The 22,991-nt window shown below is 47.4% G+C and overlaps 1 protein-coding gene and 1 long non-coding RNA gene across 5 annotated transcripts in view; one reads left to right on the top strand and one right to left on the bottom strand.

Moving 5' to 3' along the window:
- The window catches only part of IGF1R (insulin like growth factor 1 receptor), a 311,619-nt gene that overhangs the window by 193,246 nt on the left and 95,382 nt on the right, over positions 1 to 22,991 (top strand). The window lies entirely within an intron of this gene.
- On the bottom strand, positions 10,588 to 15,896 carry LOC129550231 (uncharacterized). Of its 3 annotated transcripts, none has more exons than XR_016035671.1 (4): positions 15,770 to 15,896; positions 15,071 to 15,294; positions 14,534 to 14,652; positions 10,588 to 10,725 (listed from the first exon to the last, which is right to left on the bottom strand). It is a non-coding gene; the product is annotated as an uncharacterized LOC129550231 (long non-coding RNA). The 3 variants fall into 3 exon arrangements; XR_008684794.2 differs by lacking the exon at positions 10,588 to 10,725 and adding an exon at positions 13,014 to 13,240; XR_008684793.2 differs by lacking the exon at positions 10,588 to 10,725 and adding an exon at positions 13,957 to 14,220.

Genomic DNA, 22,991 nt, shown 5'->3' with positions numbered 1-22,991 from the left:
CTTGTTAGAGATTTGAAAAACAGTTTCCAAGCAGTTAAGAGTCCTTCTGATATTGTTTTTTATTTTTTGTCTGTTTGTTTTTAGTATTTCTTTACTAACAACCTTTATTTAGTAGGATTTTATGGAACATATTTTGTGCTTACCTTTATTGGAAAGAATTTAGATTTTTCTATTTCAGTGTTTTCATTTTCCTGCAAGCATTTTAAGATACCATCCCGGCCCTTTGCTTTATCATCTGTCTGCATTTGACCATCTCAGTGCTTCCAAGCATCTTCACCAAACACTGAAAGGTCAGCAAATAAAATGAAATATATTTCTTCAGAGTTGAATCAGAAGTACAAGCTTTAGGTTAGAAGAAAAAAAGAAGTTGACATTATTGGCTAAAAGGGATTTCTGAGATTATCTGTAGATTTCAATTAGCCATGCTCTTTGGCCTTGCTTACCGCAGAGTGTCAAAAGCTGGCCATCCTGCACAGAGATAAGAGAGAGAGGTTGCCAAAAATTCTACCAAATGATGATAATGATATATTATTGATGTACAGTTGCTTGAATTGTGGGATCCAGATAGAGTCCTCAGCAGAGATGATGTGCACACTCAGTACGCTTAGAAAGAAGAAAATGAGAAGATCCTCTGTGTGTCGTCTGTAAAGTGGTGGAAACGAACATGTGACCCTGAGAACTCTCTGCCTCTCACTTCTTGGGTTTGCAGTTGAAACTGATGTCTGGTATGTTAGGAACTCGGGCAATTCTAGGACTTGTTGGAGTATGCATACAGTATTTAGGAGATGGAAATGGTAGGGGTGCCTGCCTGCTTTTCTGAATTCCAGACTGCTTATTTAGAAGGTAGATGGCGGCCCGTCCACGGCCGGGCAAGGCTTCAGAACGGCCCAGGAGCCCGCACTTCTGCAGCACACGGCTTCCTTGCGCGCTCTCCCAGGGGCCTCTCCAGGACTCCAGGGTCAGAGGGCTGGGCAGCATGCTGGTCTGAGCATAGTGTTACCCTTGCCTCTCTCATCGCTCTTTATCGGTCGGGCCCAGGGCCCAGAGCATCCCTGAGCAGGAGGCTTGGAACAGCTGAGGTCTGCTGCCAGCCAGAGGCAGCTGGCCGCAGCCCCCCGGGAGCTGCTCGGGCCCCTTTGTCACGCCTGACGCTCTGTCCCTCAGCTTCCTCCTCCTGACCACGGAAAAATACAAGAATTTGTTGTTCAGTGTCTGTTGGAGAGATAGGCTCCTGCCTGTGCTGGGGGAGTTTCTGTTGCCTCAGTCCTCACTCAACCCCCAACTCCTGCCAAGGCCACTGAAGGCAGGCGGGAGGACCCGGGACTCGAGGGCGACGAGGCCCCCGGGGTTTCACAGTGGCACTGCCAGCCAAGCTGCAGCTTGTCAGCCGTTCAGGACTCGAGTTCCTGCTGCCGGTGAGCCTGCGCTTGGATTACAGCATTTGCTGTGTGCCGGGTATGACGCCTAAGCACGTTGCACAGGCTGAATCAGTTTTCGCTTAGCATGACTCTGCCCATTTCAGAGGTGAGAAAGCTGAGGTACAGAAAGGGTGAATGATTTGACCAAGGAAGCATAGCTAGTGAATGGCAGACCTGGGCTTTCAGCCCGGTCAGTCCGGCCCCAGACCACTTTCTCTTAGACCCTACTCTCGGCTGCCTGTTTGGAGAGGTGCCCCCACTCACCCTCCCCCGCACCCACTGCCAGACACACTCTGACTCTAGCCCGATGGCTCAGATGCTCAGATGGCTGGAAGTGGTATCTCAACTCTGTATGCGTGAGACATGAAAATGTTAAATTCAAATGCCACTGAGACTTCAGATAAGCTGGTGGCTCTGTGTGGAGGAAGGAGGGCCTTTTTTAGTTGTGTTCCCCTTCTTCCTAGACTGGGGGGCAACAGCACTCCCTGGGGTGGTAGAAATGCCGGTACTAGGAGATACAACAGCCCCTTGATTCTGCTTTGACCCCATGAATGGCAGGTCCAAGACCTCCCATCTTGGGTGGATGTCTCCACTCAAATGGTTCCCTGTGTCTTCATTTCATTTCAGAAGGAAAATCATTTGCCTACTGTCATTTTATCTGTAACATATACCATATTATTAGTTTTTCAGTTACTCTTTTCACCTGCCTTCCTAAAGCTTAGTTGTTCCACCAAACTTCAACATGGCCCTTGTGCTTAACTCTGTACTTAAATCACTCCGCCTTGTAGTTTTAACTGCACGTTCCATTCTTTGCTGTCTTCCTGGACATGACTGCTAGCACAGTTGGGGCTGGCAGGCCATCAGGGATCCCCTCACCCCTGAATGGGGGCATTCCAGCAGAGGAGGGCGTTCAATGTGCCCAAAGCACGTGGTGCGAGAGCCAGTGTTGATGAAAGATATAGCAAAAACAGTGTGCACTGTTATCAGACCTGGCTGTCTTAAAACGTTGCTTTCTGTGGTAGTGAAACAGGCTTTTTGTATTATTTTTAAAGAATTATTTTCAAGAAAATAATTATTTGTAATTCTTCTGGAATTATCTACTGTTTCTTCTGGTATCATCTAAACTAGTGGGGGAGCCTTCAGAGAAAAAGAGAAGGTAGAGTGAGAAAATGTACTGAAGGGCGGGCTTTACCAGTAAGTTGTTTTTAAAAGTGTATGTGTTTCTGCAAGTGTGTGTGTGTGTGTGTGCGCGCGCGCGCGCTCAGTGTGTGTGTTGAAACTCAGTCATCCTGCCGTCATACTGAAGGTACCTAGTGCATTCTCCAGCCTACCAGGAGAGCTGTTTCCTCCATCTTGCCTTCTCTCTGCTGGGTCACTTGAGTGGTCACCCTGCCCGGTGTGTGTCTGGCCCTCTGTGGCTCCAGGGCCTTCCCAGCACAGCCCCAGATGACGGTGGCAGGCAGCCTTGGGGTGGGGTGTCTGAGAAGCGCTGCCTGGCCCCGGGCGGGGGGACTGCGGGGTGTCTGTTTCCTCCCCTCTAGCTCTGGCCCTGCTGCCAGGTGGCCTCCTCTGTGGTCCTTGGGGACCCCCCCCCCCCACCGCTGCTGTGCTGTATATGTAACCAGAAGTTCCACCTGGAAAGGGACCGGCACTGTAGCATGGCAGCGCCCACGCTGCTGGCTTCCTGAGCAGAGCTGTTTTGTCTTCCTGGAAAGGAGTGACCCCTGGCATCTTCGTTCTAGATTAACTCCTTCCTACGACTCCTTCACGGAGAAGGCAATGGCAAGCCACTCCAGTACTCTTGCCTAGAAAATCCCATGGATGGAGGAGCCTGGTAGGCTGCAGTCCGTGGGGTTGCTAAGGGTCGGACACGACTGAGCTACTTCACTTTCACTTTTCACTTTCACACATTGGAGAAGGAAATGGCAACCCACTCCACTGTTCTTGCCTGGAGACTCCCAGGGACGGGGGACCCTGGTGGGCTTCTGTCTATGGGGTCACACAGAGTCGGACACGACTGAAGTGACGCAGCAGCAGCAGGACTCCTTCAAGAAGCAGTTTTCTGGGTGCTTTGTTTTCCTTTGGTTTTGTTCTTCCCATAGACGAGAGCAACTTCCTGCTTAGAAATACCCTGTTATGATACCTAAAATGGCCTCCTTGGAAAATTCCAGAACAGACCCCTCAATCTCTGCCCCTGGACAAGCGGGTGATGTGCCTTCCTGGCAAGCTGAGTACCCACGACTGTTGCAAGTTTAAGCTGAGAAATCTACGCTTTGGACGTTCGTTTTTTGGTTTTCACTCCTTTACTTCCTTTGCAAAGGCAGAGACTTCCTTATTAAAACGGATTTTGCTCTGAGGGGGCTAAGAGAAAAACAATCTATTGTCCTGGAGCGGTCAAAGCAGTGCTCAACAATGGGGCCGTTGTGCAGCCGCCTTGTGGGTTGGGGGACAGGGGGAATGTTTATAAAAACAAACTTTTGAAGCAGGGACAGTGCACGGCTTTGTTTACCTGGCACTCTAAACTTAAGGGACTTATTTTGCCTGAAGAACAATGAAGTGCAGAGCTGTGATTAGAAAAGGCTGGTGTAACTGATGCGTTAACAATCTCCGAGGTTTCTCTCTCTCTGGCTTAGGATGGTCATGTACGTATTTTTCTGAAGCCAACATCAGAACTGTCCGTCAAAGGCAAAAAAGAGGCCTCGAGAAACACTGTCTTTTGGCAAAGAAAGACAAAGGTCCTTGTTCTCCAGGCCAGTGTGCGTATGTATGGAACGTTTGAAAGAACCATTTTGAAATAAACTCAGGACGAAAGGCTGTTCCAGAGTCATTCTTGCAGAGATGGGACAGGATTTGTGCAAAGTAGAAACGCAGTCATAACAGGACTTGTCCTCTTTGACAGTATCTCTCTTAGTCTGGGAGTGAATGTTTCCAGAAAATCTGTAGAAACTCAGTTGCGCTCTTCTGTCTTTATTAACAAATGACAGCATACATGTAGCTCGCTGGGTGGGGTTGAGTTCTCTCTTTGTTAGGAGGTCTGGGATCTAAGTTAGAAAGTTACTGTTCTTACAGAAGATGTGTCTTTTGTTCACTGACTGATATGTGCTCCATTTCCACTAACCAGCTGGTGGGTTTTGGTAATGGTTTGCTCAGGAGCTTTGTTTCCTCATCACATCTTTCTTCCCCCACCCCTGAAAATTAGAATATTGGCAACTCATCTGTATTAGTGAGATCTCCACCTCTGCGGCTGTGTGCTCTCTCACTCTCTTAGTCTGGGAGTGGGTCAGAGCTGTCGGCTCTGCCCTGGCTGTGATGTACTGTGTGCCCGTCGCTGAGGGGGCCCTGGAGAGGACAGGAAGAGACGGGATGAGCCTTTTCTTGGGTCCTTTCTCCTTGCCTTAGAGTCTTGCCGCCGCTGGGTGGCATCTGAAAGGAAATTCCTGTGCGCCCAATAGATGGCCGGTTTAAAGGATTGTTGGTCTCCTCTTCAGCACTCATTTCCCTGTGCAGATGGATGCCTAGCTTTTCTTCATTTTTTCTTTTTAAAATTTTCTCTACCTTTATCTTTGAAGAACACAGCTCCTCCTCCCGACACAGACATCCCAAGGAGTGAGCATAGCTCTGGGGACCTTCTTTCGCACCAGCCTCAGTATCCGCCTCAGGCTCACTGGGGAACATTTCCTCAGAGTAGGGGGCCCAGCCTGCCCACACCCCCTGACCTGGGCCCAGCTGCACTGTCAGCCTTCGGAACTCTCACCCCGTTCATTCCTCCTGGAATACGGAGGCAGACAGAGCTGGGGCCAGAGGTCATGTCCAAGGTCTGACCCCTGCAGAAAGGCAGCTCCGGATGTCTTCAGCATCCTCTGGGTTCCCGTGGCCTGCCTTCAGTCCCGGGTCTCAGCCCTCGCTGAGAAGACCGGCAGCCTGTTCCTTGGGTGGACAGCCAGACACCCCTTCTGACAGCTCCCAGGCATTCAGTTCCCTAGCAGAATCCCCGCCACCCATGGCGCGGCCCCTCTTCAGGACAGGCGCCTTCACCACAGGCATGGCCGTCAGGAGAGGTGCCCTGTGCTCCCCAAGCTCGCGGAGCCTTGGCCTTCTCAGCCTCTCCCCTGACCAGGGTGCTCAGCCTGGCAAAGCCAGGGCCTAGGCCCCGGCAGGCTGCGGTCCGTGCCTGGGGACCCCTGCTCGGCCCCGGGGACGCTGCTGAGCCACGTGCTGCCTCTCCATTCCCAACCCAACCACAGAGAGAACTTCAGTGACCACACGAGCTTCCGCTTGCTGGGCTTGGTGGTCCAGAAGACACTGCTGCTCACCTGTCTCCTGGGCTTCTTCAGAGTGCGATTGTTTTTCTGTTTTACCATAAGCAACAGTCTATCAAATTAACAGTTGCTAGAAGAGAAACTAGATACAGAATTATATTCTTGTCAGCAGTGCATTTTCATAATAGCAGTGGAGAAAACAAATTCTTACCAGCAGCTGAAACACACTGAAGAGACTCCCGTGAACCGTGTGCTCTGCTTTTGTTTGTTTGTTTTTGGAGCAGATGGGCTTGTTTGCTTTTTGCTTAAACATTAATCAAAAATCAATTTATGGCTATGTAAGTGGCATTAGATACTTCTCATTCTAACTCCAGTAAATAATATCTATTTGTTCACGTTAGATAAGTCTGGGGAGTGGTGAAATGTGAAATAGAGTTACGTGAGACATGACATATGGCCATGTGTTTTATAAATTAATACTTCTATGCATGTGGGAGGAGAAGTAATTTAGCTTACTGACAAAAGGAAAAGCAAAGGAAATTCCAGAGGAAAAACAGGGTAGCAAGTCTAAATAAATTTGGAAGATGAAGAGAATTGATAGTTTACTTATGTCTGTTTAACAAGTCATTTCTGTGTTGGGATTAGAACCATGAGAAAAGAAATATTCTAAGTGCTGTACATTTTAATGTACTCCATTAAAGTACATTAACTTTAACTCCTTTTTAACTCTTCTGCTGACAAAAAAAAAATCATTTGATGACTGGGGTGGTATCATATGAGCAAATGTATTTATACATTTTCCCATGTATAAAATGGGAGGCATGTCTGCATTTGTAAATAAGCTGCTTGAGCTAGTCATGTTTGTGCAAACATAACTGATGTTTCCCTGATATGAGAAAATAGACAATTAAATTTTGCTGAGTAACTATTGGAAGGACTAATGCTAAAGCTGAAACTCCAATACTTTGGCCACCTCATGCGAAGAGCTGACTCACCGAAAAAGACTCTGATGCTGGGAAGGATTGGGGGCAGGAGGAGACAGGGACAACAGAGGATGAGATGGCTGGATGGCATCACCAACTCAATGGACGTGAGTTTGAATGAGCTCTGGGAGTTGGTGATGGACAGCGAGGCCTGGCGTGCTGTGATTCATGGGATCACAAAGAGTCGGACACGACTGAGTGACTAAACTATTACATATCCGTATTCTATATGTAGAGAGGTATACATTCATTGAAATAGCCAGAGAAAGTGAGAGAATGTTCAAATTGCTATTAATATTCCCTTTTTCTTAGATGTAGATCTGTTAATTGTAAGAAATCTGTTTTTAAATTAATCAACGAGAACTTTTTATTTCTTCCCTGAGATTCATTTAGCCTTGAAAAGGCCAAAAGTTTAATGAAGCTTCTAAATGCCAATCTTTCCTTCCTTCTGTTAGAGAATATGCTTCAACTATAATTACATTTGCATTGTTTGAAATATTAGTAGTTCTACAGCCAGATCTCTGAGTTAGCTGAGAAGTGTAAAAGTGAAATCTTGAAGGTTTCATCAGGCACCCTGGAGACCCTCTCCTCACAGCACACACTGATCCACCAAAGGGTTTCATGTGAGGGCTCCCCTGCCCAGCTTTACTGAGCTGTGCCTGATGTGCGAAAATCGACCAGCATGACTGAGGTGTACAATGTGAGGTCCTTACGCGCGTGTACACTGTGAAGTGCTCCCCACAGTTAGGCTCATGACAGTGTCTGTCACCTCACTTTAAAGTGAGATTCCCCTCAGATACTTTTGCCTGATTAAACCTGGAAGGATCTGGGAAGTGTCCTCAAACTTTGCAACCTCCCCTTGTATCTGTTTCATATACAGTAGGTACCCAGTGACTCTGAGAACAGAGAAAGGAATAACAAACAGGCTTCTAACACTTGATTCAAGTGCTGTTAACAGAGTAGGCATTCTGACTTTTCCTGTGACCTGTGCCTTGGAATTTATTTTTCCTTTACCCTGATTCAGGATCAGAGCTGGCCTGACGACCTCAGAGGAGCTTGGCCTGTGTGCAGTATGGGAATTGAGCTGGTCCTCTGCTTCTGTCTCCCACTCACAGACATTCCCTCCTCTTCCCTCTGCCCACCCCTACGCCCCATTATGTACACCCTACCCTGAACCCCTGGTTTTCAGCCCTCGCTGTCGGTTGAGGTGAGCCTGTGAAGCTCCCTGTTTGCAACTGATTGGCAGGGTTCTGTTCCCCTGCTGCTGCAGCGGCTGATTCATCCTCGCCTCCGTCAGCTTTCTGAACGCCGCACCTAGTGATCCTGGTGGGGAAATTACAGTGATTAGTGCTCCAATTCTTGTTTGCCCATAAGTGTTCCAAAGTAGTGTTTTAAAAAAATTCTTCCAAGATATTTTCTTCTTTGATAGTAGATACAGTGAATATTAAATGTCCCCTAACTGCCTGAAATTTCTACTGTAAAATTAAGTTGGCAGCTTTGCAAACTAAAAGGTTAGAGGTGTCGGGTAGACGAAGGCTCACAGTTTCTACCGGCATCCTTCAGTTGCCTTGCCTGTCTTACTGCTGTATGACTGCTGTCAGTGGCTGTTTTTATTCAATCTTTCTTCTATAAGATATACTCATTTTCCCATAGCTTCTTTGATACTAACCAAAGGAAAGAAACTTTATTTTGATTATGTATGCTTTTCTGCCCTCCATTCATTGACCTTTGTCAGCATTTGTTCTTTCAAATGGCTTATAAAAGTTTAAAATTACCGCAGTCCACAAGCCGTGCATAAAAAGCAGGTTTGTAAAAGGATCCACTCACATTGTGTGTTGTTCAGCAGTTGTAACATTTTCTGTTGGCTCCTTCATGCTTCTGGTAGCTGGCTCTGATAAAGTTATCAAGGGTACTGTGGGAGGCGTGAAGGCACAACAGTGTGGCCTCACTAAATTTGGAAATAATAAATGAGTGAGGAGAGAATTTAAGGGTAATTTAGCTGAATTCAATTAGTCTTTCCTTTTGTGCCTATAGCTTAAACTACAGTGGGAAGAATGTAAGGACAGGAGAAGTTAAGATGCCTTTGCAGGAGCACCACCAGCAGGTAGGCGCCTTTGGTGTGACCTGTTGGTGTGTCCTAGCATGACTGCAGGGTTCTTGGAGCCCCGAGATGCTGTCCAGTCCTGGGGGTGGGCAGGGCTCCCCGAGGTCTCTGTGTGGGAGACACAGTGGAGAAGGAGCTGGTACCGGTGAACTCATGACCCAGTTTTGCACGGGCAGTGCTGCTGCTCTTGTGCTGCCTTAAAGAACTGTTTGAAAGCTGCTGGATAATCCCCTGTGTCCCCCACTCAAGGTTAATTTTAGCAAGTCAGTGACTTAGGATGACTAAGGGAAACTATACACAAACATCTTCTCAGGATGTCTTCAAGCAAATGTGTGAATGCTCAGTTTTTGGCCTGGTGTAAATGAAGTACAGCCTTGACCCGGGAACACGTTACTTGGCTACCAAATATTATGTTGGCTTGTTAAGACACAGACACAGCAGACCATTCTGTGCATGGAAACATCTCAGTATAGGTAGAGGAGCGCCCAGGGATGCCACAACAGCCCAGACCACACTAGCTTTTCGACTCTGCGCTGATGAACTAAGAATGGTGGACAGTGTGCTATCAGGAGAGAAGAGTCTTCGGAACTAGACAGACCTGCCTACCTCTGGATCTGGGCTCCACCACTGTGTACATCAGGTGGTCCCTATCTGTAAAATGGAAATGATCAGACGCGCTGCCAAAGATGGAAGTGAAGATAAATTTACCTGGACAAACAGTGTAACTGCCAAGCATGTAGTAAATGCTCATTGATAGCCACGGACATTGCAGGATGTCTGAAATCTGATGACACTAACCTTTGAAATATGTTTATTTGATTCATGTGATTTGAGGCTTTTCTACTTCTAGTCTCAGAATTGTCTGGCCCTGCATTATATGGGGATTTTTATTCCCTTCTGTTCCCACCTCGAGGAGGAAATGGCATCCAAGTTACCCATTGGGTTCGGAAGATCCCCTCGAGAAATGGCAACCTACTCCAGTGTTCTTGCCTAGAAAATCCTATGGACAGAGGAGTCTGGTGGGTTACAGTCCATGGTGTCGCAAAGAGTTAGACACGACTGAGGGACTGAGCACACACACACAAACACAACCAAGACAGTACTGTTATCCTCAAGTTCCCAAGAAGGCATGAAGTCAGCTGCTCATCATCGTTAGAATGAGTCCTTTTTTTTCCTGTGTATTAAAGCTTGAGGATATCATATTCTCTCTGCCAGCACCCTGCCTTGGCCTCTCCAGCAATATACCCCTCACCATTGAACTTACTTGTTTTATGAATGCCAGCTCAAAATGTATAACTTGGATGCTTGATTAGGATCTTAACCCTTATCTATTGTTAATGAGTATTCAGCCTTTGAGTTTTTCCACCCCACTGTATTCTTCTAATGGCAAAGAATAGAATGACTTCTGCTAGAAACAGCATAAACACATTTATCCTAATTCAATCCTACAATATGCAAATAACTTGTTAGAAGATATTATAGAAGAAAAGAGCATTTTCAATGAAAAGAAAAAGAAAAAGCACTTCAGAATTAACAAAAGCTTAATTTTATTAAAAAAATACAAAGATAACTTGAATAAATGGAAAGACATATTATCAGACAGGAATAATCAATGTTATCAAGACGTCAGTTCAAGTTAACTTGTAAATTTAATGTGATCCAAAGACCAAGTAGATGAATCCTAAAGTTATCATGAAACAAACAAATAAACAAGATAGCTAAGAAAACGGTATCAAAGCAGTGAGGAACCCCAGTGTTAACAGATTTTAAAATAGTCCATAGAGTCTGAATAATTAAAACAGTGAAATACTGGTGCATGAACAGGCCAATAAAACAGAATAGACAGCCCAAATATAGACACAAGTACATAAGGAAATTTAGCATTTGATAAAGGCTGCCTCTGAGATCAGTGGGATAAAGATGGAGTCTTCACTTACTGGCACTGGGGCATGGGTAACCATCTGGAAAAGAAGTAAAGTGGTGTCCATACATCATACCCTGTACTACACTGAATTCCAAATGGATCTAAGGTAAAAATGTAAACAACAAAACTATAAAAGTGCTAAAAGAACACATGGGGGAAGTTCCTTTACAACCCTGAAGTGGGTGAGGCCTTTTTGGTTTCAACACAAAATACAAGAAGGCTGAAAAGAAAGCATTCATAAGGACTGAATACATTATTAAAAATAAAAACAAAAAAACTTCTGCATAGCCAAAAACCATAAGCAAGGACTAATGCTAAACTGGGAAAAATATATGCAACTCTTGTCTGAGATAGACAGCTAATTGTGTTGGTTAAAACAAAGAAAAGGAAAAAACAGAAATCTTGGAAATTGTTAAGGAAAAGACTAACAATTCCAAAGGATTTGGGGTGAAATATTGAACAGATAATTCATAGAAAAGGAAATACACATAACTATTAAGCAATGAAAAAAATGTTTTAATCTCACTCATTAAAAAAATGGAAATTAAAACAACACAGAGATAACATTTTTTTACCTCTTATATTGGAAAAAATTCAGAATGTTTGATAACACACATTGTTGGCAAACCTGCAGGAAAACAGCCCCAAGTTGCTGGGAGGAGTGCAAAATGGTACTGTATCTGTGGAGGGGAATTTGGCAATATCTCTTAAATGACAAATACATACACCCTTTGACTCAGCAACTTTGGGAAGGGCACTTACCCCATATATACATGCACACATGCAAAGTGACTATTGTGCCAGGTTATTCAATATGCCACTGTTCGGAATAGCAATAGGTGGGAAATAACTCAAATACCCATCAATGATGTAATAGGTAATAAAGGTCTTCCCTGGTAGCTCAGACAGTAAAGAATCTGCCTGCAATGCAGGAGACTAGGGTTCAATCCCTGGGTTGGGAAGATCCCCTGGAGAAGAGAATGGCTACCCACTCCAGCATTCTTGCCTGGAGAATTTCATGGACAGAGGAGCCTGGCAGGCTACAGTCCATGAGGTTGCAAAGAGTTGTACACAATTGAGCAACTAACACACAATAAAGGGCAGTGACTTCCGAAATTGTGGGCTTATTAGAATCACTTAGGGAATTTTTTTTTTTTTATTTCAAAGTTCAGGTCATACCCCAGACCAATTAAATCCATCTCAGGAAGGTGGAACACATATTTCATGTTTGTTTGTTTAAGTCCTTCAAGTGATTTCATTGTATAGAGTTTGAGAAACATTGAATTAAGGTTTATCCATACAGTGGAATGTTATTTAGCTGTTGAAGTAGATATCTTCAACATATATTAAGTGAGGAAAATAATAAGCAGAATAGTGTGCTGTTGTTGTTCAGTTGCTCAGTCCTGTCCAACTCTTTACGACCCCATGGACTGCAGCACGCCAGGCTTCCCTGTCCTTCACAATCTCCTGCAGCTTGCTCAGACTCATGTCCATCACGTCGGTGATGCCATCCAACCATCTCATCCTCTCTCATCCCCTTCTCCTCCTGCCTTCAGTCTTTCCCAGCAGCAGGGTCTTTTCCAATGAGTCAGCTCTTCACATCAAATGGTCAAAGTATTGGAGCTTCAGCCTCAGCATCAGTCCTTCCAACTGAATATTCAGGATTGATTTCCTTTAGGATTGACTTGTTTGATCTTGCAGTCCAAGGGACTCTCAAGAGTCTTCTCCAACACCACAGCTCAAAGTCATCCATTCTGAGGCACTCAACCTTCTTTATGGTCCAACACTCACATCCATACATGACTACTGGAAAAACCATAGCTTTGACTAGATGGACTTTGTCGGCACAGTAATGTCTCTGCTTTTTAATAGACTGTCTAAATTTGTCATAGCTTTTCTTCTAAGGAGCAAGCATCTTTTAATTTCATGGCTGCAATCAACATCTGCAGTGATTTTGGAACCCAAGAAAATGAAGTCTGTCATACTGATTGCAGTTTCCCCATCTATTTGTCACGAAGTGATGGGACTGGATGCCATGATCTTAGTTTTCTGAATGTTGAGTTTTAAGCCAGCTTTTTCACTCTCCTCTTTCACTTTCATCAAGAGGCTCTTTAGTTCTTTTTCGCTTTCCGCCATAAGGGTGGTCATCTGCGTATCTAAGGTTATTGATATTTCTCCCAGCAATCTTGACTCCAGCTTGTGATTCATCCAGCTCAGCATTTCATATGACGTACTCTACATATAAGTTAAATAAGCAGGGTGACAATATACAGCCTTGACGCACTCCTTTCCCAATTTTGAACCAGTCTGTTGTTCCATGTCTGGTTCTAATTGTTGCTTCTTGACCAGCATACAGGTTTCTCAGGAGTCAGATAAGGGTATTCTCATCTCTTGAAGAATTTTCCCGTTTGTTGTGATCTACACAATCAAAAGCTTTAGCGTAGTCAATGAAGCTGAAGTAGATATTTTTCTGGAATTCTTTTGCTTTTTCTATGATCCAGTGGATGTTTGCAATTTGATCTGTGGTTCCTCTGCCTTTTCTCAATCTTTTACTTGTGTGAAAGGCAAAAATAAAAACATTCATATTTGTCAACTACTATAAGCAAAGTATGGGAAGGAAGATTCTGTGTTGTATCTGATATACTAATATGTATATATTTTTTTCATTCCTGAGCTACAAAGTTATTACCTATGCCAAGTTTTTAAAAAATTTTTTATTGTTGAAAGTGCTGTTTGTCAATAATAATTTACCCTGTCCCACCATTAATCTGTATTTGTTTGGGAAAGTTGTATCATGGATGATGCATGTAACATGTTGCACAGGGAGCAAAGAGGGACCGCTGGTTCCAGCTGTAGAACCTGGGATTCTCAGGACGACTGGACTCTTTGGGTCAAGTGGGGCCACAGAGCTTAGTCCCGTCCCCGCCTTGTATGGTTCTGTGAGTGTCAGACTGAGGGTTCTGAGGCAAACCCTCCCAGAAAACTCATCTTCCCTTTGCCTGAATGTGCTGCTGAGTGGATCCTCCTATACAGTCCCTTATGGCGCCCAGAGTTGCTTTGGATCAAGGTACGCTGGGGATACGGTTGTGGATCTAGCAGATGAAAAAGAAGACAGACTCCAAAGCCAGCAAGTGGGTGATCAGCTAGGAAGGATGGTAGTTGAATCTCATGATGAAAAAGAAACAGGTCTGTGTAATAGTGGCCTGGGGCGGGGGCGGGTAGATGTGACATTTGAGCAAGAAAGCTGACTGGGGAGGAGGAGCCGGCTCACAGTCAGACAAGAGGGGTCTTCAGGGAGAGGCACTGGGGAGGGATCCTGTGGTGGAGCCCAGCTTGAAAGTGGGTGCACTGTCAGGTCTGCAGACCAGAATGGACCGGTCTGTGGACCTCTGGTGGGGGAGGAAAGCACTTTGTGGATCTGCCTTTCAGTTCTTGGTTCTCGCATACACCACGCCAGCTGTCGGACTGTCATTGTGTCCCGGCCAGGCTGACAGAGAAGCAGGTACCTGGAGGCCTCTCTCCCTGAGATGCTCTGGGGGAAGAGGTGGCACGAGTTGGTGAAAGGTCTGCGCAAGGTAGGGAGCATTTTTTAGGCTGAAGAAGAATTTGCCTCTTCTCGGGAGGGCAGAAAAGGGCCTGAGTGGCAGAGGAGACGGCAGAAACAGCTGCATGTGTGCGGGGAACCACTGAGAGGCACAGAACTGCCAGGGCCTCCACCTGGGGGTCCAGGGGTTGGGGGTACGTGTCAGCCAGAAACCAGCTCGGAGAGCACACTCTGAGTGAGCTGGGGGCGCGGAGGGGCTGAGGACCCCGCGCAGAGGTGCGCAAGTCCAGAGCATGCTTACCGCAGGCCTGCGTCTCCGTAGACACATCAGAAGCCGACACCACTTTTGCCCTCGGGAAGTTCAGTGTCTAGCGAGGCGGCCAGAGCTGCCATCCGAGTCTGCATGCAGTATTGGCCGGGCTGTAGGGGCGGGAAATGGTGGAGAACAGTGGCCTCTCGCGGGCTGGCAGGGGATAGCACAGAAGGCGCAGCCCGAGTGAAGGGCGTGAAGCGGGTGTGCGGCGGGCCCTGGGGCCTGCGACCAGAACTGAGCGCCCCAGGGGAGGCTGGTGGGAAGGCAGGAGGCTACAGACCTGCGGGCTGGGTCTAGGCTGGAAGGGACAAGGGTTCTAACCACGCCGCAGGCAGTGGGGGCGAGGCGCTGTTGGAGCAGGCAGACGACAGAGGCTGGCAATCTGTGGAGCCTGGGGGTGGGGGTGATACAGAGGGCCCCCAGGTTCACTCTTAAAGTTGCGTCCTGCAAGGGGCCCTTTGTATCTTTATTTTTAAAGCTCTCCAGCAGTCTGACTGTCTGGCCACGGGTGGCAACATGGCTTACCATGAGAGTGTAGTCAGCAGGCAAACAAGTGTCCTGGAGATCCCTCCTGTGTCCAGCTCCCAGCCCCTTCTCCATCAGCGCCGGGAGGCCTCTTTGTGGACTCTCTCCCAGGAAGGTAGTATCTGGAGAGCTCTGTGTTGATCGTACCCCTCCTGGAAGCAGCCCCAGGAGCTGTCGGGCTCCAGGGAGCAGCACCTCCATGCTGGAAGCAGCCGATTTTCTTGCTGAAGATTGTTCAAAAAGGAGAATGGTGAGGCCAGGAGGAATGGATTGTGATTGAAGTCAGACCAGATGAGGAGTTACCTTGGCATGCGTGCAATATCCTGGGTGAACTACCCCCTCTATGGAAAATGCAAGTTAACTGCTTATTTCTTCTCAAAGGAGGTTAATACAACATCATCTCAGTTTCTTTTTATATGTATGTTTCCAAACACGGTCAGCCCTGAGTGAGATCACAGCTCCAAAAACTTGTGATGAAAAGGTCTAACAGGGCGTCTAATTCACCTCTGTGAAGGGCACATTATGTAAGCAAACAATTTTTAGTACCAGGGTTTAAAATCACTTCTGCAGAGACAAAAGTATACACTATGGAGGGAGGGGGGAGAGGGAGAGTCAAGTGAATCGGTTCTCTCCCGCTCCCTTTTGGGAGTTTTTAAGCTGTAGGAAGAAAAAGGAGAGCGAGAATTGTAGAAACAAAACCTTTTTGGTTTTCCACGGAACAAAAATGATGGGAAGCTGCAAGTCAGCAGTTCTCGCCCAGGGGATCTAAAGGGCGCCCACTCGGGTCTGCTTTTCTGGGGGGCCCTCGGCCCGCCGTGGGTTCCTTTTGTCTCGGGGCCGCCCGGCTCGGGGCGAGGACCCGGGGCAGCGGGCATCCCGCGCCCTCCCCGCCGCGGCGGACCGAGGTTGTTTACTACTTTCTACTCCGAGTGGCACGCCAATCACGAGGGCCCGCCCTCCCCGCCACCCAATCGGCTCGCTGGGAACGTCCACCGAGCCAGGGGCCCGGGCGGCGACTGGCCGGCGCGGCCGTCAGTCAAGCGCGCATCCCGCAAGGATGCGGCGGGAGTGTTGGGGCGCGATCGGCAGAGCGGAGGCGGAGTAACCTTCCCCATAAACAAGATGTGCGCCCCCCCATAAAACGGGGGTGCGGGCGCCGAAGCGTAACCCAGCCCTGGGGCCTCAGCGGAGCCGAGCGAGCGGCGCGCAGAGCCGGGGAATCCCTCCCTCCCTCCGCTCGGCCTCCCGCCCACCGCCGCAGTTGTAAACACGTTTCCCTCCATGTCTGTTTTCCTGCTCGCAGTGGCCATTACAGGCTGCTGTTTACCAGAATCTCTCAGGGCAGGACGGCCTTCTGGCCCCCGTCCTCCATTGCCCGTGCCCCCCTGCCCTCATTCCGGTCTCTTTCTTTTCCCTCCGGCTAATCTTGCAGACTGAAGGAGGCTGGGTTGCCATCAGGCTGGTTTTCCTTTGATTCCTGCCCATGTGGGACAAGTCACGCTTTGTCAACATGCACCATTTTCTGCGGAGATCGTGCTTCCTTTTTAAATTGCGTGCTTGGGCTAGATGGATTTTGGTTAGGAACACTGCACATGAAACTGGCGCAGCTCTGGGAGGACTGGGTGGGTTTTTTGTTGTTGTTGTGACTGTTTTGGGATGCTTGGAATGCTATTTTAATTCTGCGTTTCCTTCCAAAACGCGTCTGAATCTCTCACCGACTAGTAGGTTTGAGATCTGTTGCTCTACCATCACCAGCAGCACATGCAAGAAAGACAGCATTGTGTTGAGCTCAATGTTTTTGTACCTTCCTCTGTGGTCTGAATCAGGTTTCCCATTTCCAGCTGCACAATGTGGTTGTATTCAGTGTGATAGGGGCGTAGTGGACAGGAATTATTTGCGACAGGGCTGCCTGGAAGATGCGGACTGGAGTTTGCGCGGCTGGGAGCAGCTTCAGTGTCTGAAGCTTCTCTGTTATGCTACAGAGGCTCCGAGCAGGAAGCGCAGGCAGAATGGCAAAATCCAGCATGAGCATGTGGCATTCGGTTCAAAAATGCCCCCCGCCTCCTTTTTAGGAGCGGCTGTTCCAGATGACATCCAGTCTTGTTTAGAGATTCTTTTCAAAAGAAAGGAAGAGTTCTCTATAAAAAGAGCTTGTTTGGGGATATTTTGTGAGAAGCCCCGTCAACAAAAAATAAATGATTTTGAGGTTCTGGTTTGCTGAGTGGAGGTTAGGCCTCCTTCGTGCCTGAATCAGTCACAAAAAGAGAAGGCGTCTGCTTCTTGGTTTATAGTAACTGCAGAAACCCAGCGGAGCTGTAGCGGTACGGGGCGCCTTGTCGGCCCTGCAGCCTGTGCACTTTGTCAGCAGCAGGGCGTGTGAGGTGCTTACCGGGAATGGAAGGAGGGAAAGATACACTGCAGATATAAATACATGGGGTGGTACGTGGTGGTCATCACGATTTGCAAGAGCAGCTTCCAAGCCACTTAAGCCCTAGGAAATATGTTCCATTTCAACTTAGCCGTCCCATCCGATTTGGATTTCTCTCCCTCTCTCCCCCTGCTCTTGCTGTCCCTTTGTACTCTGCAACTAGGATAATTTTACTGAGAGGAGGGGTCTCAGGGCGCCGTGGGTTGGGAGAGGGGCCAGGGCAGAGTCCCGCCCAGCTTTGGGGGCCCTGAGGTTCTGGGTGGCATTGTTGCCCCACCGTGTGAAGTTTCAGACAGGGCGAAGGCAGGCAGAGAGGCACTGCAGTCTCAGGCAGGGTGCCGTCACGCTCTGAGCCCCAACTTTGGCCCTCCTGAGCACACGGGGGCCATTCCTTTGACCTCTGTGAGCCTCGGCATCCCCCTGGGTGAGATGGAGAGCATGACGCCCCGTGCAGGCTTGTGAGGCCTAGGGAAGCTCCCCAGGAAGGGTGCCTGGCTCCGTGGAGGTGCCCGACTGGCCTCTGCTCAACCCTCCTTCTCGCGCGGCCCCTTCCCGCAGGCCTCCTCCTGGTTCGGGGTAGCACGCTGAGCTCATCTTTTGCTGGCTTTCTCTGTCACCTGCTCTTCCCCGGCCAGGTCAGCCTGTTAGTTTTTCCACGCCAACAGCCTCTCTGTGCCAGTAAGTCACGTCTGAATAACCAAAGCCTGTTTCCCTGCCGGAGGACGCCAGGGCAGGCAGTCCGGGAGCCAAGCGGCTGTCTCCTGTTCAGATAGAGTGGGAGGGGCAGGAGAGCCCCGGTGGCTCTGCCGACCTTGGTGGAGGGAGACTGGTTTGGAATCACCTTTAATTCCCACCCCAGGGTCAGGTTCCCTGGGGCTTTCCCGCGTGACTGGGCCGGGAGCTCATGCTGATCTGGCTGTAGCCCTTCCCACACCCGCCTCCAGACCCCGTAGCGCCCCTGGCTGGGTGCGGCTCCCACAGCCACTCCTGACCAGCCTCCCCGGTTCTGGGTGCCCCCCAGGCATACCCAGTTCAGCTTCCAGAGCCAGCTCCAGCCCGCCCCTCCCTGCGGCTCTGGCCCCTCACCCTCTGCCCCTGCGAGCCTCCTCCTCAGCACCTGGGGGACCCCCACACTGGCCTGGTTTGAGTCCTCCAGGGCCTCGGGGGCATCTCTTACTTTCACGGCATCCCCCAGCCTTAGTCATATAATGTCATACGATGGCACCCCGGGCTTCGGAGCCAGACGCACTGGCACCGTGGCCACATGACTGACCCTCTGAGCCCGTCTTCCTTCGTCTGTAAAGAGAGGTGACAATACGTGTCCCTTGGGGGAGCCGTGAGGATTAACTGTGCTTGGCACCAAGATGGCTCCTAATAGGCACTGGTAAGCGGGTTTTGTCAGCCATAGATGGAGATGTGCGAAGGACCTCTGAGAGAGTAGCAAAGTGTTCCAAGTCACTTCCTGGAGGACCATTGATGTTGCTGCTTTTCCTCCATAAGAACAGGTGCCCGTTACTGTTTTTATGCCTTTCTGTGTTCTACTTATCCAGCCCTTGATAAATATTTATTAAACAAAACAAAGTTAGCTCTTCATGTGTATAATTTTAAAATCTGTTGCTTTGTCAATAGTGATTTTTATGAAATCACTTATAAGTCAGACTAGAAGCCCTCATCTGAAGGAATTGGGCCAAACAGGAAAATCTGAGCCCCTTGCTTGAAGACAGAGTGGTCCAGTACACACCAGGGGCCCAACGGGTCCTTACTGAACCATTGTCAAGTATATGTTAAAAATAAATGGGAAGTTCTGAACAATGGGAAAAAAAAATGATTGCGCTTGAGGTGACCACAGCTCCTCCAAGTGCCATGCAGCTGGTTAGATTGCAGAAGCAGGTGGGCCCCTGATGTGGGATGGCCATGGTGTCCAATGTATGAGGCTCTGCAGAGAGGACAGGGGAGAGGGTCACTGTGATGCTGGCTGTCACTGTGGGAGAGGTGTGGAGTGTGCTGAGCTCTGCCCACTGCTGAGACCCAGGCACCTTCCCTGTTGCTCTGTAGCCCTGAGCCATTAGGACTATTGAGTTCTGTTCCGAAAACATTTGTGGGATGCCTGCAGGCAGGTGCTTGGCTAAACTCTGGGGGTACAAAGAGGCAGAGCTGTGCCCAGCTCCTTCTTTGAAAGCGTGCCCAGGGCCATCATCGCCTTCCTGACCCAAGCAGGAATTGTGTAACCTGGCATTATGACGAACCTGGTCCATAATTATTGCCAGGGCAGCTTTTCCAATTATACGACTACAGCTCTGTGACCTTGGGTAAGTCACTTAATTTCTCTAAGCCTTGATTTCCCCCTCCTCCTGGCAGAGAAAATATCAGAGTGGCAGGGGGGAGGCGGTGGTAGAGGCGATAGCATGTATAAAATACTTGGTGCTGTGCTTTTTGGAAGGAGCCATTGATGGAAGATACTGAACTGTAGCCTGCATACTTGTATGAATCAGTCTGCTATTTTCAGTTTGTATCTGAAAATAAAGGGTGGATTGCTCTCCAAATATAAAAGAATTGGATCCAGTTTCTAAAAGGATGTTTGCTATTCTTCAGCAAAATACCATTCTTCTTAAGTTTCATTCAATCATTCCACAAAAATCTGAGCATCTGTTTTGTCCCAGGCACTGTGCTTGTAATGGGTGTACAATAGCAAACAGAACACTTGTTTTCTGCTCACATCAAGCTGACAGTTGGACAGGGAATGTAGACATTAAATAAAGATAAGTGTGATGAGGGCCATATAGGGGGAAGCCTGGTATGTGTTTTAATATGTAACACCTGCTGTGTGTTTTAATGTTGAAATGAATCTTGGGAAGGTGTTTCCATCTGAAAATAATGGTCTACCCTTTTGCCTGTGAACACCTCTGTTCTCTGCAGGCAACAGGAATCCTTGTTCATGTTTTGGGTGAGAGGTTCTGTTGACAGGGAATGGGGGGTTCACAATAGAAAGTACACTAGACATGATGCAGAGGAGAGACTATGTTTTGGATTTTCCTTGGCTTGGGCACTGATGTGGCTTAGGGAAAACAGTTGTGTGCAAGTAGAAGAGTGTTGCTTAGCTACCCTTAAGTGACCCCCAAATTCAGGTAAACCATTTTGTGCAGAGTTTTAAAAATAAATGTACATACCCAGAGCTCACAGCTCTGGTCTTTGATCTAGACCAGAGTTGTCCTTGGAACTTTCATGTGGTGATGGCAGAGTTCTACCTCTGCCCTGTCCAATAAGGGAGCCGCTAGCCACGTGTGACAGTGGAGCACCTGAACTGGGGCTCCTGGGACTGAGAGATGCATTTCAGATTGTATTTAATTTTTAATTAATGTAAATATAAATAGCCACATGCTGCTGAGGTTTGTGGCCACAAGTCCATATGGTTCCAGACACAAGATTAACTGACAAAATACTTTCCTCTTAAGGTACATGTTTATTTTCACAAGGGTAACTAAAACCTGTGTATTTTACTTTTCCTGTCATATTTCAGGTTAATAAAGGGGGTGTGCAAAATTTTTAAAATGCAGCACAATCAGACCAGCTGTCTAATTGCACACATTTTCTGCAGCTATTGTTGATTATCAGCAAATGCTAAATACTCCTAATGACCTAAGACCTATAAAACAGGCAAGTCATCTTCTGTAATGAATTCCAGTGGGTTTCTTAGTTAAGAGACGACTCAGAATGGCTTCAAGGTTCTATCAAGTGGCTGTTGACTCACAGACATTCAAAAGCTTTTGTGGCTGTGAAAGTAAGATGGATTTTAGAAATTTTGAAACAAAATTGAAGCTCTCATTTAAGGTTAAATTTTGAGTGGCGTTGATTTTATTTCTTTCCCCCCCATCCCCGCCCCTGCTTTGTTGTTTCATCAGGTAGTGAGAATAAAGCCTGGCTGGTCAGTTTCAATTTTATTTAAATTCATTTTGTCTTCATTCCTTCTAATCTAGCACAGTCCTCTGATGCATTGAGATCTGCGTGTTCCCAGGAAACATTGACATATAAAAACAATTTTCATGAAAACATTTCCACTTATATTTAATTTTTCTTCTCAACAGAAAAATATTTCCAACTTAATCCTCCCTCTCCCCTCTTGAAATGAACTGCATGCTTTAGAAATAACATCAATCCACCCAAGTCCACAAGGACAATGTCAGCCATTTAATGGAGGTATAAAGCACCGAGAATGGTCTGGTGCAGAGGCACAGGCTGCCTTTCAGGATGCTAACGAACGTGGGCAGACCCCTGCCCAGACCCCCAGTGGTCCACCCAGTAGCAGAACAGACAGCACAGCACTCAGCTATGCCACAGAGCCATCTCGCTTCATCTTAAACCATCATCATCATTTTCATTTTGAACAGCTTGTGTTTGCCAAGGCCAGTTGATGTTGAAACTTCCTGTTTCCAAACCCCATCTGACATCTGGAATCAGCTTTGCTAGAAGGTGTTCGAACAGGCCACAGAGTGGCTCAGCCCTTCCTTAAGGAATGGCAGGCAAGCGTGCCCCTCTAGAGTCTGGACTTGGGCTTTCCCTCCTACCCCTTTGTCTGGTTTTTATTCCTCAGTGACTTCCCCTTACTAGGAAGCCCAGCCCCAGGGGAAGGTGAGCCTCTTCTTCAAAGGAAGAAACAAAATCTCAAAGAAAAAGACTTGGCCAACATAGAGACACATTCAGTTTGAGCTCCACCATGCAAAGCCTGTGAATATTGGGGTCTGTGCAAAAACTTAGCACACGCCTGCATAAAGATGAGTGCTTACAACACAGGGATTGGGCTCATTTCATTTAGTTGTTTGCAACCGCCTGTGAGTAGAGTCTGCTAACATTGTTTTACTGATGAGCAAAGGAAGGCTTGAAGAAATAAATTGTCCATGTTCACACATCCAGTAGGCGGGCAAAACAGGATTTGAACCAAGATCTGCCCAGCTTTTAAGTGTATGCTTTTCTGTGCTCTGCGGCACCTACCATCATGGCACTCAGACATTAGAAGAAGTTCTGTTTTGTGTTTTCCCCCAAGAGCTCAGTAAACGAAAATTTCCAGTTTGTAATCTTTTCTCTCAAGGGGGGAAAGAAAACCCTTGGGTTTCTAAAGCGGTAAGAAGATAAAGTGATTGTATCTGGGTTTTTGACTAAGTTGTATTTTGGTAATAATTGTGGACCTTTTTCAAACAGTATCAAGAGATCTAGGATTTTTCCTGTAAAAAACTGTCACTACTTAAAATACACATATCTCTTCTTAAATACATTGATCACATGCACGGCGGTTCAGTTACGGGGTGTCGCAGCTGAAATGTAAGAATGCATTGGGGTTAGGATTCTTTTCCTCAATAAGAAGAGCTGGCAAATTCAGGAACTATAGTTCTCTGGGCCTTTTACGTTGTTAGGTTTTTGTGTAGGCAGAGCTGCAGACCTTGGTCATGGTTGCTGGTCCTTGAAGTATTAACTGCGTGGATTCTTAAGTGTCTGATCAAA

The sequence above is a fragment of the Moschus berezovskii genome, chromosome 21 (genome assembly GCF_049115385.1).
Source record: "Moschus berezovskii isolate FMDL1 chromosome 21, NW_MosBer_1.0, whole genome shotgun sequence".
NCBI classification, from domain to species: Eukaryota; Metazoa; Chordata; class Mammalia; order Artiodactyla; family Moschidae; genus Moschus; species Moschus berezovskii.
This window is presented reverse-complemented; position numbering and strand designations above follow the sequence as displayed.